This window comes from Erithacus rubecula, assembly GCF_903797595.1.
Source record: "Erithacus rubecula genome assembly, chromosome: 1".
NCBI classification, from domain to species: Eukaryota; Metazoa; Chordata; class Aves; order Passeriformes; family Muscicapidae; genus Erithacus; species Erithacus rubecula.
The window spans coordinates 69466519-69483102 of record NC_136658.1 but is presented as its reverse complement, the minus strand read 5'-3'; the positions used below and the strand labels follow the sequence as shown (position 1 = coordinate 69483102).

At 41.2% G+C, this 16584-nt stretch overlaps 1 protein-coding gene across 5 annotated transcripts in view; it reads left to right on the top strand.

Annotated features, from left to right (window-relative positions):
* The window catches only part of CAB39L (calcium binding protein 39 like), a 60175-nt gene that overhangs the window by 8530 nt on the left and 35061 nt on the right, over positions 1-16584 (top strand). Inside the window, exons 1-2 of one of the 5 annotated variants that reach the window (XM_079304802.1) lie at positions 7488-7682; positions 7854-8072. The gene's annotated coding sequence lies outside the window, so the exon portion shown is untranslated. The other 4 variants (XM_079304801.1, XM_079304800.1, XM_079304799.1 and 1 more) reach the window with 4 other exon arrangements.

The window sequence follows — 16584 nt, the reverse complement described above, 5'->3', positions numbered from 1 at the left end:
CTGTGTGCTGTGTAATATTGAAGTTTTCAGATTTCATTAGGAGATGTCTTGAGGAATGATGTTTGCCAGGAAGATTTCCCTGAGTATATTTGACCTGTTACAACCTATATATCCAGAGCTTGCCATTAATGTCTTGTGGCAAGTGGTTTCCTTCCAGGTATCCAGAGCCTGTCAGGGATCTCCACTGTTGAGGCTACACAGAAATTGAGTTAAATCAAAGCACACCCAGGTGCCAGAGCTGCGCTCCCTCCAAAACAGAAATTGTCCTAAAGATGATCACACTGCTCTTGTTGGTCCTTGTTCAGGACAGACTTGGCTGAAAAATGCCAGTCTGCAGCATACTTGCTGCCATTTAAGGATTTCGAGGCATGACCCTGGTTTGTTAATTAAAACAAAAGGAACTCAGCCCTTAATTGGACACTTTGTAGTTGTATGTGTCTGACATAGTAATTAATTTGTAATGTCAGTTGTTGGGCAGCACAGATGGGGAGAGCAGCAGATGGCTTTTTAGTAGTGTGGGAATGTGCATGGACAGGTTTTCCCCACTGGAGTGTAACAGTATTGGACTTCAAAGAATATCCTACAGGTTAATTTACTCAATATAGTCGACTTTTGTCCAGAATGAACTACAAAGGTCTTTAGGAAGGCACTGGAGGCTCCTTTGTGGGACCAGAAAAATATGTTACTAAAATCTGAGAGAGGGGCTTTGTGACAACAGGGACTGTTCACCAACTAAGAGGAAGATAATGTTGGAGTAATGGTAAAATACTTACCGTGAGACAGAAAAGTGCAAGCACCCTGTGTTTCACCCAGTGGCCATATATCTGTCACATGAAGGCAAATATGTTTGCAATCTGACAAGTGATGAATATACTTAATTGTTTGTCAGGAGGAATGACTTTGGGGTACTTGTGAAGATAATCTTTCCTTGAGCAACTTGAGCTTGATGAGTTCTCAAGGTTGCCTATCCTTTTATGTTAAATTAATGTTGTTGCAGGAAAAAATGTCCAAAGAGCAAAATGTGAGAAGATGTGGCTTCTCTTTCTCCAGGGGAGAATTGTTGGCCATCAGAGATTTTCTTATGTGACTTTAGGCAAGTCAGTTTAGGGCAGCACTTGCTAAAGTATAACAGCCATTTTTCTAGAATTATAGTAATGTTTTGGTTTTATTATTTGAACCTGGGAAAAAACTGTAATTCTTCATCTGAAAGCAGCAGTTTAGACTTCTAGCCTGTATTATTCTGGTTTTGTTTTGATTGTTTTCCTTTAATAGGATTCTTAACCTGTGTTAGAAGAGACTCATAAATTTGTTGTGTCTGTGGGCATGGTTTCTGGAGACCTACATCACACAAACTGCAGGACTGTTATCCCAGCCTGCAGGAAAAGGACACAAGTAAGCTGGGTGCTGCCTGCTGTGTCTGTTTGGGTTCCATCACTGCAGTGTCAAAGCACCTTATGGTTTTGAATGCATAAATTTTCCACTAGGGAGACGAAGTGGCTTTTCCAAGATCGCATAGTGTGACATAAATAGCAACTGACTCTTCTTAGGTCTGAACTCATCTTCATGGATATAACACCATGCCTCTATATGGCACTTTCTGCTAGTACTTGTTCCCTTGTCTGGAGGTGATCACCTGAAAAATACAGGTTCATCCTGGCTTTGCTGCCCTGAAGAAGGAACTAACTGGAATGCAATAAAATTATGCTGGAGTTTGTCTTGTTTGGTCCCCCATCTACAGGAAATTGCAGTCTCTGAGCTGTCTTGGCCACTCAGTCTTGACAGTCAGAAGCAGTCTTGAGCAATCTGTTGTATCTGAGTATTGCAGAAGAGTCCCCCTAGAAGGAGAATAGCGTTCCCTTGGGATCTTTGAAGTGAAAGGTGTGTAACTATTCATCATGGTGATTTTGGATGATGCTTCAGGGAACCTGAAAGGTGCTAATTGCCAGAAGCAGAAGAAGGGTAGAGTAGTCCTTCCTCTGCTATATGTTTGTTTTTCTACTTTGCTCTTGGTGTCAGCCCCTCTTAGAGATGGGACGTAATGGAGTTTTGGCTGATCCAGAATGACAATTCCTGTCTCCTGATATTCTTTAACAGTACTTTTTAGAGTGCACACCTTTGGGTGTTTGTTTGGTGCCACCTCAGTTTTCTCATACTAACTTGGGTGTTACAGTGAGTGCCTCACAGAAACATTTAACTAATGTTTTAAATTTAACTTAATTGTGTTTGTCTGCAAGTCATTTGAAAGCATCTGATGAAAAAAGCTTTAGCCTTCTGTACTAGTGATCAGTAGTGGAAAAGTCTTAAATCCAAAATTCCAGCTTGTCAGAGACAGCCACACATTGTGTACCAAGAAATTACAGGCATCAAAGGGCAGGTGATCTGCCCAACAATTTCACTGCTTATCACCATTTCTGAGGTGAATATGACTAATACAGCTTTCAGCTTCAAGAACTATTTGGAAGTATAAAGTTCTGGTTAGGGGTGCTCTGTTGTCTTTGACCAGCAAGGAAGTTGTAGGGAACATCTATGGGGTTTTTTGCATTAGTGACCCTGGTGGAAGGGGATGTCTTGACCTGCAGTAGCCTGTGCTGCCCAACATTAAGAAAAGTGCTCGGTGAAGCTACGTGGAGACCAGTAACTAAATTCAATACATTCAAGAAGACTAAACAATATTCATGTTGTTTGACTGTTTCAGAAATGGGGGATCACAGATTTTTTATACACTTAAAATAATTTTTCAACTCCATGAAGAAAAGTGGTTTTTTTAATTTGTTGTGATAGAAGCTGCAAATTGGCACACACGTGATGAGTGGTTTTAGGTCTTCATCAAAGCTTTTTTTGTTGCATCTCTTGAAATGATCTTTCCTCTTTCCATTTTTAATTCTATGAATGGACTTTAAAGAAACAAACATGGCCACTAAGGTGATTGACAGTACAGAACTGGGATAGAAGCAGTTTGAAGAGGTGAAAGTTTTAATTATTTTTAAAATACCTGCTTGGCTCTTCAGGCAGTCACTGATTTTGGGGGCCTGGTTTCTGTTTGCATGAGTCTGCAGGTAAAAAGCATGATGTTGTCATGAGTTTACTGTTCCTCTGCTCAAAACAGTGGGAGTGCAGGTATGGTTATTATTTGTGCTTTATGATGGGACACAGTAGATAAGGGGCACAATTAACATTTTATAAGTGACTTCAGGGCAGACATAAAATTTTAATATGTTATATTTTTCAGCTGTTGGGCTGTTGTAACCTTCTGTTTAGACGTAATTCACTTGGAAGTGGGAATGCTCAAGGAAAGGGATTAATTTTACTTGACTTTTTCTAATGATGGATCTGGATGGATTTAAAATGAGTAAACTTTTTAATACACTGTCCTGTACATAAAGTATTAATATATACAAAAGTTGCTGGTAGAAAGGTCAATATCAGTGCTTGGTTTCTGGAGTGATTTACACATGAATCGCACATTCAGTAAAAACTCATGAGCAGTTTTAAGAGCTACTGCAGATCTTAAAAACATCCAAAATCCCAACTAAACCAAACACCATCTTAGCAACTGTATTTGCATTAAATAAGTCAGGAAAGAAAAGGCCATATGTACTTAAAAGCGCTAGAGGGAGCTAGGAGGAAGAGGAGGGGGAAATAGCCATTGAAGACATGTCTGCATTTTTAGGAGTAGCTTATATAAAGCATCCATTTAAATCCTTCCACTCACTTCAACTAAAATGCAGCTACAGGTCAGCCCCTGCACCTTGCTACTGTCTGTTTTTTTACACTGCACTGAAAAAATTTCAATTTTCTAGTCCTGAAAGAGGCCAGAAGCTTTGCTGCTTTTTACATGACTATAGGGAAAACCACCTGTCCCTCCATAGACTGTATTTTTTTTTTTTTTTTTGCCTTATTTTGTATTTGGATAGGCAGCCAAATGTTAATTTGCTGGTAGCTGTTTTGTGGGGGACTCATACACAGGCTCAGTTCCAAGTTTGTCTCCCTCTGAGATTACATGGAGAGAATGTGTGAGTGTTGTAGGTCTGTATTTGGGATCTACTTGATGAAGAATAATTTATTTGCTTTAATCTGAAGTGGCCACACTCCTCTACAGGGATCTGAAGAAGTTCAATGTCTGTGCAGAATAACACAGAAATATGAAGTTACTGTAAAGCATCTTATTTTATGAGGTTTTAGAAGTGTTGGGCACTTTTTATATTGCTCTGCCATAAAGCTTAATGCTTTGAGTTAAAGTGTAACAGCTTTACGATGTAGATTATATAAGTTACTTGGTTTTAGTTCCCCTCCACCCCAATAAACTGCCAAAATGTTGATATCTTGGAATTTGTAAGAATAACATGAAATCCTGTGGGGGATGTTCTTCAGTTTTCAGGTTTTGGAGGGTGGGGGAATCTTTTTAGTATGCTAAAGTTTCTCCTCTTGATATTCAGCATTACACAACTAGACCTGTTGCTGTGGAGAGCTGAATTTTGATGGCCTGGGGCAGTGAACAATTTGGGGGGAAGGAAGGATGTTTTTGTTGTTATTATTATTAGAAGCTGCTCAGGGTTTTGGAATGCTGGAAGTAATCTCAGAGGAGGTAGACAGACTGGAAGTGGATGATTAAATAAGCAGAATTAATATATATACTCTGTGTGTTTATCATCTGCTGCTGTAATTTATTGCAATTTCACTCATTGTTAAGTTTCCTAATTTCTCTTTTCCACATTAGAAAATAAATGGAAAGGGCAGGAAAAATCAACCAGTGTTTTCTTCCTTTGGTCTTTATTAGATGGAATGATTTTAAGTTATGAAAGCAAGGACAAACATTTCTCAGAAGTGCTTTAACTATGCCTTAGCCCAAGGACTCTGCTCTCTTTAAAGGAAACAAATATAATGAAATTTAAATATGTGGAATCTGGAGTACTTTAGCAGTGCAGAGATATTTTTCCCATGTATTTTGAGACCGTAAAGATTTTTTTGTCTATTTATAATTACATAATTCTAGATTTTAGATGGCTACAAATTAAGAATTGAAGAAAACATTTAATTTGAAATATTTAATAACCTCATGAGAGCAAAAAACCCCAACAAACAGATTATGGCTTAAGTAATTATGGCTTAATTCCTATTGAATGGTTCAGGGCCTTTTCCTGTCACCTGAAAATTAACTCTACTTAAGATGAAACAGAGTACTGGAATAGCAGAGGATCTTTTTTTCCCCTGCCCCTTTAGCTACCTTGTTTTGCAGTTTCTTCTGCAATGCAGGGATGGAGGCAGGTGGGTTTCTTGCTCTCCTGCTGTGTAGAAGGCTCCTGTTAAAGCCCTAAAATATTTCCTTGGGTAGGAATGGGCAAAGTTGAACTGTAATTGAGTTCAAATTCCATTATTGCTCTGAATCAGGAAAACAGGCATATTTAGTCTGAAACAGAGGATAGTTACTTTGTAGATTAACTTCTTATACTTCCAAAAAGCTGGGATACTCAGAATGGTCTGTGAATACTTTATGGAGTGCAGTGATACAAATTATCCCTGCTGGGGCCCCTTATGTGCGACTGAACCAGCTTTTTTGTGATAGTTCAATCTTTTTTGATGATAGTTTGATTTCAGGGTAACACCTACCACTGTTGAACTCCATGGTACAATAAAAAGTTGAGGTTTTACCTGTTGAAGTGATGGTGGATTTACAATAGAAAAGATACAATTTTTCTTGGGACAGGTAGAGGAAAAAAATTTCCTCTTAAAACACATAGTGGAAGCAGTGATGGACCTCAATTGTTGCTGCCTTAGGAAAAGCCAGTGCCTTCAGAGGTAGCAAAAGGGCAGAGTGTTTATCATTTGGCTGTGTTTATCAAAGGCTGAGGTATCCAACTAAAAGGAAGGAGCCAGAGTGAGTGTAGGGTACCACAAGGCCCAGCACCCCTTCCCTGTCCCCATCCAGCTGGAATAGAGCAGGACACCCACAAAAAGGACCCCAGTGACAGTTTTTCCCCCCAAGTCCTTCATGCCACAACACATCTGTGCAGGTTGCTCATGTGCCTCCTGAGATCCGTGGAGAAGGAGGCTGCCTCCAAGGCTGGCTCATCCTGTCAGAGCTTGGCAGCCACAATGTCCCTTCCTGAGCTCTCTGTGGAGGTGGCCTGGGGGGAAGCCTGGTCAGTGGTGGCTAATGTGAAGCCTTTAATTCAATGTTGGATGAATATTCCACAAGGGGTTTGGAGCAGAAATTGCCACTTGGTGTCACTTGTTGCGGTGCTTGCGGGTGCAGCGGGAGCAGCACGAATTAATGCTGTTCCCAGTGCTGTTCAGGGCAGCCCAAAAGCACAGAGCTGCAGTATCTTGATGATCTCTAAGGTAAAGTGTGAGCAGAGAATGGTGACGTACTTTACAGATAAGCTGAGAGTGCAAATCTGCTGATCTGAGGCTGGTTTGGTACCTCCTGTGCAAAGGCAGGAGCAAATGCAGATAGGTTAAGGGAGCAGGGATGGCTTCTGCCTCTCTGAGCCCCAGAGGGACAGGTGAGTGGCTCTTCAAAGGATTTGGGATACTCCTGTGTGCATCATTCAGAGCTGGCACTGCAACCAATGGCTGGTAGCCCTTTAAAAGGTGTCTGTTGCATCTGTATTCCTCAGGAATGAGGTTTCTCAATGCATTTTTGGCTGCTTTAATGTAGGGCTGTGAATAGCTACTGCAGGTGAGCCTTAAATCAAGATCTGATGCAACTGTAGTGCTGCTAACTCTGAGATCAGCTCCCCAGGCAAATGTAGCATACCAAATTGTTTTTAATAATGTAGGACTTTGGCAAGGCTATGCCCTGAGGAGGAGGCTATGGGAGGTAAAGTTTTCCCCCCGAGCTGGGGAGCTTGGCAGGAAGACATGCTGGGCACACATCCCTGCTGGGGCTCGGCCAAGATCCAGATGAGGATACATTTTAAATCCCATCTTGTAGTGTCCATAGTAAGGCATCCTTCTTTTCCTGCTCTCAACAGCTGGGGGCAGAGGGGACAGCACTTGCCATTCCCTTTGGGAATGTGTGGCACTTGCCAAACAATAGTTGCTGAGAGAGAAAAGTGAAGCACTAAACATTCCTTTAATTACGTTTTGCTGTATTTGTATGCTTGATAATAGCTGGTAGTGCTTGCTTCAGAATACTTTATGATTTTTTCCCCCCATCACATTAGCCTTTGAAAAAATACTTTGGGCTAATGTTTTCCTTCATCAGGATTTAAATTTTGCTCAGAGTATACTGCAGGTCGGGGATTTTTATTTTATCCCCTCGAGTATTATTGTGGAAAAGTATTCGGATCTTTGTGTAATAATATACAGTCAGGCAGGAAGCAGCTTAACTTCATCTTTTCTGGACAGGACTTTTCTGAAAGATGTGGTGCGTGAGCATGTTGATTTTATTACTATCTTGTAACAACAACCCGCTGTTAGGCTCCCTTATTTGCATTCCTAGCAGGACGGCAAGGTGAATAATTTAATTCCAGCAGCCACGTGATGGTGCGAGGACCCGTCAGCGATGCCTCCCCCTGCTCCGACAGACTTTGGAGAGGAATGGAAACTTACAGAAGTGATGCGAAATTGTCGCATGTCCTCCCTTAACCCTGGGGAAATCTCTCGGCGGAGCGATCGCTTCATCCTTTGCTTTTCCGCGCGTTCCTCTGACGTGGAGTTCGGGGTGTGTGTGTGAGCCTGTGAGCAAGACGAGAGAGGGAGTGGGAAGCGGGGAGGGCAGCGGGGGGAAAGCACACCCAGGCACGGAGCTCGTCGGAGCAGGAGCAGCGAGGAGCCGGGAGTGGAAATTTACAGCTGCTTGTGAGCGCCTGTGCATGTCCGAGCGATCCTTTCTGCTCGCGCTTTTCCAGAGGCTGGCGGCGGGAGAAAGCGGGAGGCCGGAGCGCGGGACCGCGGCTCTCCGCCACTGGCGGGTGCTCGGCGGCGGGGAATAGAGCGGGATCCCATGGAAGCTCAGTGAAGGCGGCTGCCGGCGGCGCGGGCTGCGGGAGCGGCAGAGCTGTCTTCAGCACCCACCTGGCCATGGGGCTGCGCCGGGCTGCCTAGGAGCCCCCACCTCTGCGCTCGCAGTAAGTGTCAGCCGAGCTGATGTCCTCCGAGGGACGGAAACTTGAGGGATTTAATGAAACTTTCCCTTTTTTCCAGTTAGCACCGGCCTCTGGGTAATAAACCGCTTGCCTGCTCGTTCTCGCTAGTTACGCTGGTAGCTTTTTATAGCTTTGTAAACTGTGTTACCAGGAGTGGCTCTTTAATGCAGGCAACCCTAAACAATACTCCTCCTGTTACATAAGGCGCTGGCTCTGCGACCAAGCACTCCGTGTCCATGGAATATCTCTGGAAATGGCTTTATTTACAGTGTGGTTTCCAAAAATAAAATATCTGCAATATATCATTTCTCCCGCTCCTCTCCGCGGGCTGCCTGCAGCTGCGGACTGGCTCTCGAGATGCAGAGGAATGAGAGCGTGGCCACTTGCATAAGCCAGGGGAAGGAGATGAAGGGAAGATGAGCGTGCGTGAGAAGTGCCACAAGGAGCAGCGCATGTAAAGGACCCAGCTCGTCCGCAGCGACAGGTCTTGTCCGCTTGAAATGCTGGTTCCGTGCCATGGGCGTCTTTGTCAGGCAGAACTTCAATGGGGCTTAAGGGAAGTTGGGGTTTTTCTTAAAAGCAAAGGCTCTTTCTTTGCTAATATTAGGAGTAAAGTGATATTGCTGCTATAGAAAATTATTTTAATCCATTGTGAAGCTATTGAAAGTAACAGAGCAGACTTGCTAGGAGCTTGATCAAGTGAATGCTCTGTAGAGAAGTAAGTTTAGTAGTACTGGACCTAATGCAAAAATCGTCTCCATGTTCCTCACTAATGGATTTAGAGGAAGTCCTATTCCCTTTTGGCTCCTGCCTGTGTTATTTAAATTATGCTACCAGTTTCCATTATTTCTACTAGAAATGGATATTTAACTTGGTTTCCCTTTTACTTGAGTAAATGGAAAGCTGTTAAGGGCTCTTCTAGAACTGTGTGTACTTCAGAAACATTAGTTGAGAGAGCTCTTTCTGCATGACTGAGTTTGTGGGAGTTTTGCTATGGACTACAATTAGGCATGGAATTAAATTCTTAATCTTTTCAGTTTTAAAGACCTCTGTGATAGCAAATGCAAATTTGGATCTCAAATATTCTTTACTCATCAGTCCTGCAAATGTGGTGGCTTTAAAACCACTATTTTCATATATTTCTAGTTTTATTGAACATGAAGTAATAACCTATCATTTCTAGCCAGTTCATTAGTGATTGGGAGAGTCTATGTGATCCTGTGATACAGATAAATGATGCTGGTGTGAGTATGGTGCCACAGGATGCCACTTCTGCATGGGTGAGAATCTGAATGATACCTGGCATTTCAGTGTGCAAATGCTGTTTTGTCATATAATAAATAATAATAATAATAATAATAATAATAATAATAATAATGAATGTGAAAACACAGGGCTTCCAATAGAAGGACACAAGGTAGCATAGTCAAACACCTAAAATGCCCTTAACTTCAATTCTGTTCTCTGTACCCTACTCATGATAAATTTAGATTAGATATTAAAAAAAAAAAAATTTTATGGTGAAGGTGGTGGGACTGGCACAGGATGCCCAGAGAAGTTGTGCATCCCTGGAAGTGTTCAAGGCCAGGTTGGATGGGGCTTTGTGCAGCCTGGTCTAGTGGAAGGTGTCCTTGTCCATGGCAGGAGGCTTGGAACCAGATGATCTTTATGATTCCTTCCAGCACAAACTATTCTATGATTAGTATTTTGTTTGTATTACCACACATTTATACCCCCTTTATGATCATCACTGCCTCATCCTGGGTTTGGTTGGTGAATATCTGAGCTGTAGCATCTGTTCCAGCAGCTCTGTCTCTGTACTCTCCTTGCAACCCCTTCTTCCCCTCTTGTGCTGGTACAGCTCTAGACTGAACCTGGGCAGAACTGGACTGGAAACCTGTGTGACCTTTTTTTCCCCAGCAGGCTATTTTTTGTTAACCTGGGTCACTTCTCTGACCTGGCTCACCATGTGACCCTGCAACAGCTGAATGACTCCCACAGAGGCTGTAGGGATGGGAATACATGTGAAGCAAAGTGTTACCATCATACAACAAAGATTTATCAAAATAGATTGCCTCAGTGACCAGGTTGCTTTTTGGTGTTTCATTTTATCTCCTCTGTTTGCTGAAGGACTATACATGTGGCGTTTTTTTTGTTGTTTTTTACTAAAGTGGCCTTCAAGTGCTCAGGCAAAAAGAACTAATAATTTCTTTTAGTGCTTCTATAGAACTACACCACAGCACTTGAGTGGAGCCTCACCATGAGTGTCTTCACTTTTACAACAGTATTGAACAAATGTGTGATGTTATTATTCTCATTCTGTAGAGGTGATCAGATTAAGGGCAGAGCTGCCTATTTCTTTTCCATGTCTTATCTTTGGGATGCTTGCCATCAGCTAAAAATGTGACATTTGTGGTGATGGTTGGCATTACTGTGTTGTTTTGTATCTTCAGGTGAAGTCTCAGCTAATATCCATCTTCATTTCAGGTAATGCAATAAGTAGCCAACATCAAAGCTTATGATGAGTAAATTCTTGAGCTTTTGAAAAAATTAAGTTGCCAGGCAGAGATGGCATTCATTCACCCTAACCACAGAACTGTCCCGTCTTCTGTTAAATTTTTGTCTCATTTTCAGTTCCAAAATCTGCACCTCATTGAGAATTTGCAGAGAAGTTGCTTGTTCCATAGCCTTGATTCCATCTGTGAACCACACAAAGTGTGGGTTGTGTGAAGGGGCTGCACTGGGGAGGGCAAAAGGACAAACTGGGCTTCTCTGGATGCTCATCACACGTAGGGGCTTCCATCTCCTGACTTGAGTACATTGCTCTGTCATTGCAACAGCTTCCCAAAATATGGCAGGAGGGAGAAATGAGGACCTCTTTCATTATGTGGAGACTGAATTGGACAAAATGATGAAGAAAGTGTGCTAACTCAGGGCCCAAATATATGGGTCATGGGCACACTGCAGTGAAAGTGAAATGAAGGTCTTTTTTTCATTCCAGAAACTCTCATACAATAAGAGTTATTAAAATATTTTGATTCTGATCAATAACATGATGAAGGTTGGGAATTGAGGCAAGACAAATGTCGAACACTCCATAGGGAGGAAAATTTTTTGCTCATTGTTTTTGAAGACCAAATGTTTTTTCCAGAGGAGCATCTGCAAAGAGTGCGTGGATGGGCTCACGTGCTCTCTTCCATTCTTGCTCTTGTGGGCAGGAAGAAGCCTTTGTTACTGAGCTGCTTCACTGAGTTACTTCCTAGTGGGATGGGCTGCTGAGCAGAGTGGTGTTGCTGTGTGCATTTTTCTTTCATTGTGCTTACAAGTTCAGTTGCACAAGTGTATATTTTGAGGAAGTATCTGACTTAAAAGCAAAGAAATTGTGGAAAGTGCCTACAATCAGAAGCAGATCTCTTTCTGAACTTTATAGCTGTGCTAAATTTTTCTAGTACATTCGTTTATGAGCAGATAAACTGACAGAAGATGTATTTTGAAGCCTGATAAAGTGTAGGCTTTGTTGTCAAATGATCTAGGTTGCATTCCTGACACAGACACTGATTTTTTATGTGGCCTTGGGTAAGTCTTGTAATCTCTCTGTGTTTCATCTTCCCCCTTTGTAGAGAAGACAGAATAAAAGTAGTTAGGTTTTTTGAAATCATGTTTTCCATCTTGTTTAAATGTGTATAAAGTTGGAGACCTCTGAGAAATTGTATGCCCTGAATATGAAGGGATGCTGACTTTGACAGGCTATAATACCCTAAAACTCATGTCTTGTAAACCACATCCAGCTCCGGATTCAATTCATGCATTAGTCCATGTGGTGTTTTTTTCCTTTTCTTCTGACTTGAACCAAAACAAGCTGACATTTCAAAAGTGGTTCTTTAATGTTTCCTTTTGGTGTTTCTCTGGCTTATCTAATATAAAATCAGTGCCATTTTTTCCTCCCAATGATGGAATGATATTCCATGAAAGCATTTTTGTAAAACTAGACTTTCTGAATGTGCTGGACACTCCAACTCTGGTGTCTGAAATATATTCACTCTAATGGGAGCAGCAGGCTTAGGAAGCTTCATTTCCTCCTACAGCACTGTGAGGCATTTTCCTCATGACTGGGAGAGGCAACCTCTGAGACCAGGAGAGTTGGTCTGGTGAGATACAGCTGATTCTTTTCTTGGTCTCATAATCTCCTCTCAAGAGTACCAGTGAAATAACATCATCAAAACTAAATGTTTCACAAGTTGTCTGGTTCCCCATTATGAATTCAGGAGTGTCCACAATCCATTTTTGATGTTATGAACACATATATTGAATCACCATTAGATGGAAAAAATTTTCCTAGAAAGTGGGAAAGAAAGGGGTTCATTCAGTCCTGTCCCTTGCTGCCAGACAGCAGTGTCAAAAATTTATGAACAGATGCTCTGTAGTATGCCTGGTAGAGTAGGTAATTTCAAAACCTCAAAGCTCCAATGGGTGGAAACCTTTACATTTCAAGCTGAAGTTTATTCATCAGCAGTTTATAGCCATTTGCTTCTGCATAAATTGTTATTGTTACTTAAGCTGAAATAACTTTTCCAGCTTTCCTGTATTTTTATTCTATACTTACCAAGGTGGGCACTTTTAGCCTCCAAGACATTCTGGTCTTCCTATTTTTCTGGCCATCCAGTGCTCTTCTCTCCACCCACTCTAACCTCTGTTGATTTTACTTGGCTCTGGGTGTTCAGGGCTGTGTACAGTGTTCTGTATGAATGTCTATCAACACTCTGTAAAAAGGCACAAATACCTTTGAATTTCTACTGACCATTATTTTTGTGATTCATCACAGATTTGCATCGGTCTTTGTCACATCTGTAAAATACTTGTGTGTTTGTATATGTCACCAGCTGCTTGTTTTCATCATTTCTCATGGTAAGTCCTCAGCTTGAAGCAGATATTCATAGAATGGTTTGCATTGGAAGGAAACTTTAAAGGTCATCTAGTCCAATTCCCCCTATCATGGATGTTTCAACCAGATCAGGTTGCCCAGAGTCCTGTCCAATCTGATCTTGAATGTTTCCAGGGATCTGGAACGAACTGTGTATCTACCATTCAGCATTATCCAATACCTTCTATTCTTAACTTGTATCCCGTTTTTATTACCTTGGTTCTTGACTCCACCCAGTTTCCCAGGTAGTGGTATTCCAGTCCAGTTATGTGTTGATAATATGTTTCTATTTTCAGTCACCACAATTTTTGGATAGGCTCTTAATTCTTATGCTTCTCTAAGTATGATTCCATCCAGAGATTGCTCTTCCCTTCTCAGTCATGAGATGATTTGATGATTTTCTTCTTCAACTATTGTTTTGGCACTGTATTCAAATCCATCCATTTCCACATTGGACACGTGGATTCTACTGAGTTTGTTCTGTTTAAAATGTATTTATAAGGGATTGTACTATGAGCTACCTTTGGTGAGCCTGTTGCATTATTTTCAGTTGTCACTCATCTTTGTTTTTCAGTTATTTTTAGTCTGGTTTCTTGAGAAAATGAAGCTTATGTGGTCACACTGTCCATTTCTTATCCTAATTCACTTCTCACAGTAATTTTTGTACTTACTGTGAAATTTCAAGCAACCTTGCAGAAGACTAGATGCCTGAAAAAAACCAAGTTCCAAAAAACATACTGAAAATAAGTGATGTAAAGAATAGAGCCTCTAAACTAAATTAGTGCTTCTACCGAACAGAAGATCTTCCAAGAAAAAGCTTAGAGAGTGAAGAACTGATACAAAGAGGAGGACAGGATAGAAATGCCCAGCTGTGATAAAAGCTTCTTCAACAAGAGCTTGTGCTTTCTTTGATTCTGGAAACTCCAGTCATGCAGAGCAAAGCTGGAGGAGAGGAATCCTAGTTTTACCACTTGACTTATGGGATAGGCAGCCATAGGACTAAGGAATACAACTCCCAAATCCCAGCAGGGTGACTTTACCCCATGTGCTTCTGCTTTCTATTGTGACCAGCACACGTCCCCCTAGGAGATTCCTGCATGGAGAACCAAAACGTTCTGCAGCTGCCAGTGTGTGTTTTCTGAAGTGATGGATCATCTTTTTCCAGGTTAAAAACTGCATCCTGAGAAGGGATAAATCCAAAAATGTTATTTCCTGCATATCTGTGGTTCTTCCCCTTTTTCTCTCTGCCCTCCTCCACTTGCATATAGCAGAGGCTTTGCTTTGTATATAAGACTTTGTATCTAATGAAGTAATGCAGAGACTTGGCTCTGTTGAACAGAGCAATGAATTAAATAGTTTCTTGAGTCCCTTCCGGCCCTATTATTGGTGCTTTTGGTGCTGTGATTAAGATGCTGGTAGGGTATGTAGTGGAAAAAAAAAATTATCACTGAACAGTGTTGTTGTGACTTGCTGGGGATACTGGAACAATGCAGTGGAAAAGTGCTGGTTCTGTGGCAAAATCAGTGATTAATTTAAATATAGACACATTACTCTAGCCATGTAAGTTACTTTTTGAGGGGAAATGGTAATTTATTATCAGCATTCAGTTAGAAATGTGAATTTATTTAAAAAAAAAAATCTCAGAACCTCCAACTCATGAGTACTTAATTTAAAAAATCACTTTATCTCCCCCTTTACTTTTTTTTTGTGTGAAGAGTTCTGAGAAGAAAAGATGAAGGGATGATTTTAGCAATCTGAATATACATACCCCACCCTGGATGTAAAGAATTCTTTTCTGAAATGCAGCTTGCCTGCTAAGCTCCTGATTTCAGACTATCTCTCTCTTGCATCATCACATTCTCATGCCATGCCTTCAGGATAATAAAAACATGCAGAATCAGGTCCTTCTCAAAGTGTATTGTGAATTATTAACCTTCTATTTGCCCCACATGTGGGATTACAGAGTGCTTGGTGCTTGCTAGCAGCATCTAAACAACTTTATTGTATGGTGCTGCATCAGTGTCCTTTCCAGTGCTTGTGTGTAGCTGAGTGTGCCCCACTCACCAGGGTGAGCTGTGAGCACACCCAGGCTTCAGCCTGGCACCTTGTCAGGCTGAGTGGGACTCTGCTCTGGTGGCTGGTCCTGCCAAAGCTTGCACCTCTGAGCTGCATGGGAGCAGGACTCTGCAGCTGGGAGCTCAGCTGGGGACTGAAGGTCACATAGCCAAAACCGGAGAAATAAAAATGAGTTTGAACAGAACCGTGAGGAGCTTGAAAATGGAAACTGGAAAGTGGTGAGGTTTCAGACACTGCATGTGAAAATATCCCTGTAAAACTGATCTAGCAACTAATGAGGAGCTACCTGCAAACTCACCTACTTTGGACACCCTAAAAAACTTTTGGTTTAAATATGACGTTTAAAAATATTTCCTGTGTGTCATAGAAGTTTCTCCTGTAAAGATAATCTGCAAAAGTGTTTTGAAATGTTTTTAAATAAGATCTTAGGACAAAGTCCATATAGATTTTGTTTTTGAAATATGAATTTTTTATTTGGCTGCTTTATATGGTTACTATTTATAGTTGCAATAGAATGTATGCCTAATCTGGGTATTAATTCCATAGATTATTTGGGGATTAGTAACACATGGATGTATGGCTCAAGTGGGATCATATTTCCTGGCGGACTCTGTAGTGTGCCCATAGTAACAATAAAGCATAAGAGGAGTTGGTTTTTGGGACCACTGGGTTTTCTGTACACTGTGTGATTTGTGCTTGTTTAGTTCTCTCATTGGAAGCCTCTTGTATACAGCTTTTTAAAATTGAAAATGTTGGAGAATAATGGCATTGAAGTGGTTTGTGTGCATATTTTATGTTTTCATGACTAATTTTAAAATTGCATGTGTGGAGGGATTGTGATGTTTTTCTTTTGTTGTGGAAGATGAAAGCTTGAGATTATTTATTGCTTTTTTTAAAATTTGTTGTTGTTGTTGTTTTCCTTTTACCTCTTTTTTATTGAACAAACTGGAAAGCAGTCCAGAACATTGCTGAGCTTCTAACCATAACATATTTCCATCTGTAGTCAGTCATTTACTTCAATAGATCTTTGTGTTGGACCCTCAGGAAAACCCATAAGAATTCACAGCCTGAGGCTTTGTAAGATCAGAAACTGAGCTACTTGGTTTCTTTCATATATAAATACAGTGATGTGGCATTTGCCTTTCTAACCATACAGAAGAAGAATGTTTTAAATTAAACAAACAATCCATTTTCATTAAATTGCTCAGTCTGTCATTTAAATGAATACATTTGTCTTTATATTTAGGCCTGATCCTCTGTTCCTTGTTTAACTCAGGCAATGTTCTACACCAGTGAGATCTGACCTGCAGATTCTTGAAGTCTGTCAGACTTAGGGGATAGCTTAAACTCCTTCCTCTCAAGCTCCTCCAGGCTAACAAAGCAAAGCAACTCAAGAAGGAGAGATGGCAGAGAAGCTGGGACTCCAGTTTACAAGCTCTAATCAAAGGGTACTTTAGGTGTGCTGGCATCTACAGCTGGTTTTCTGCACTGTGATGG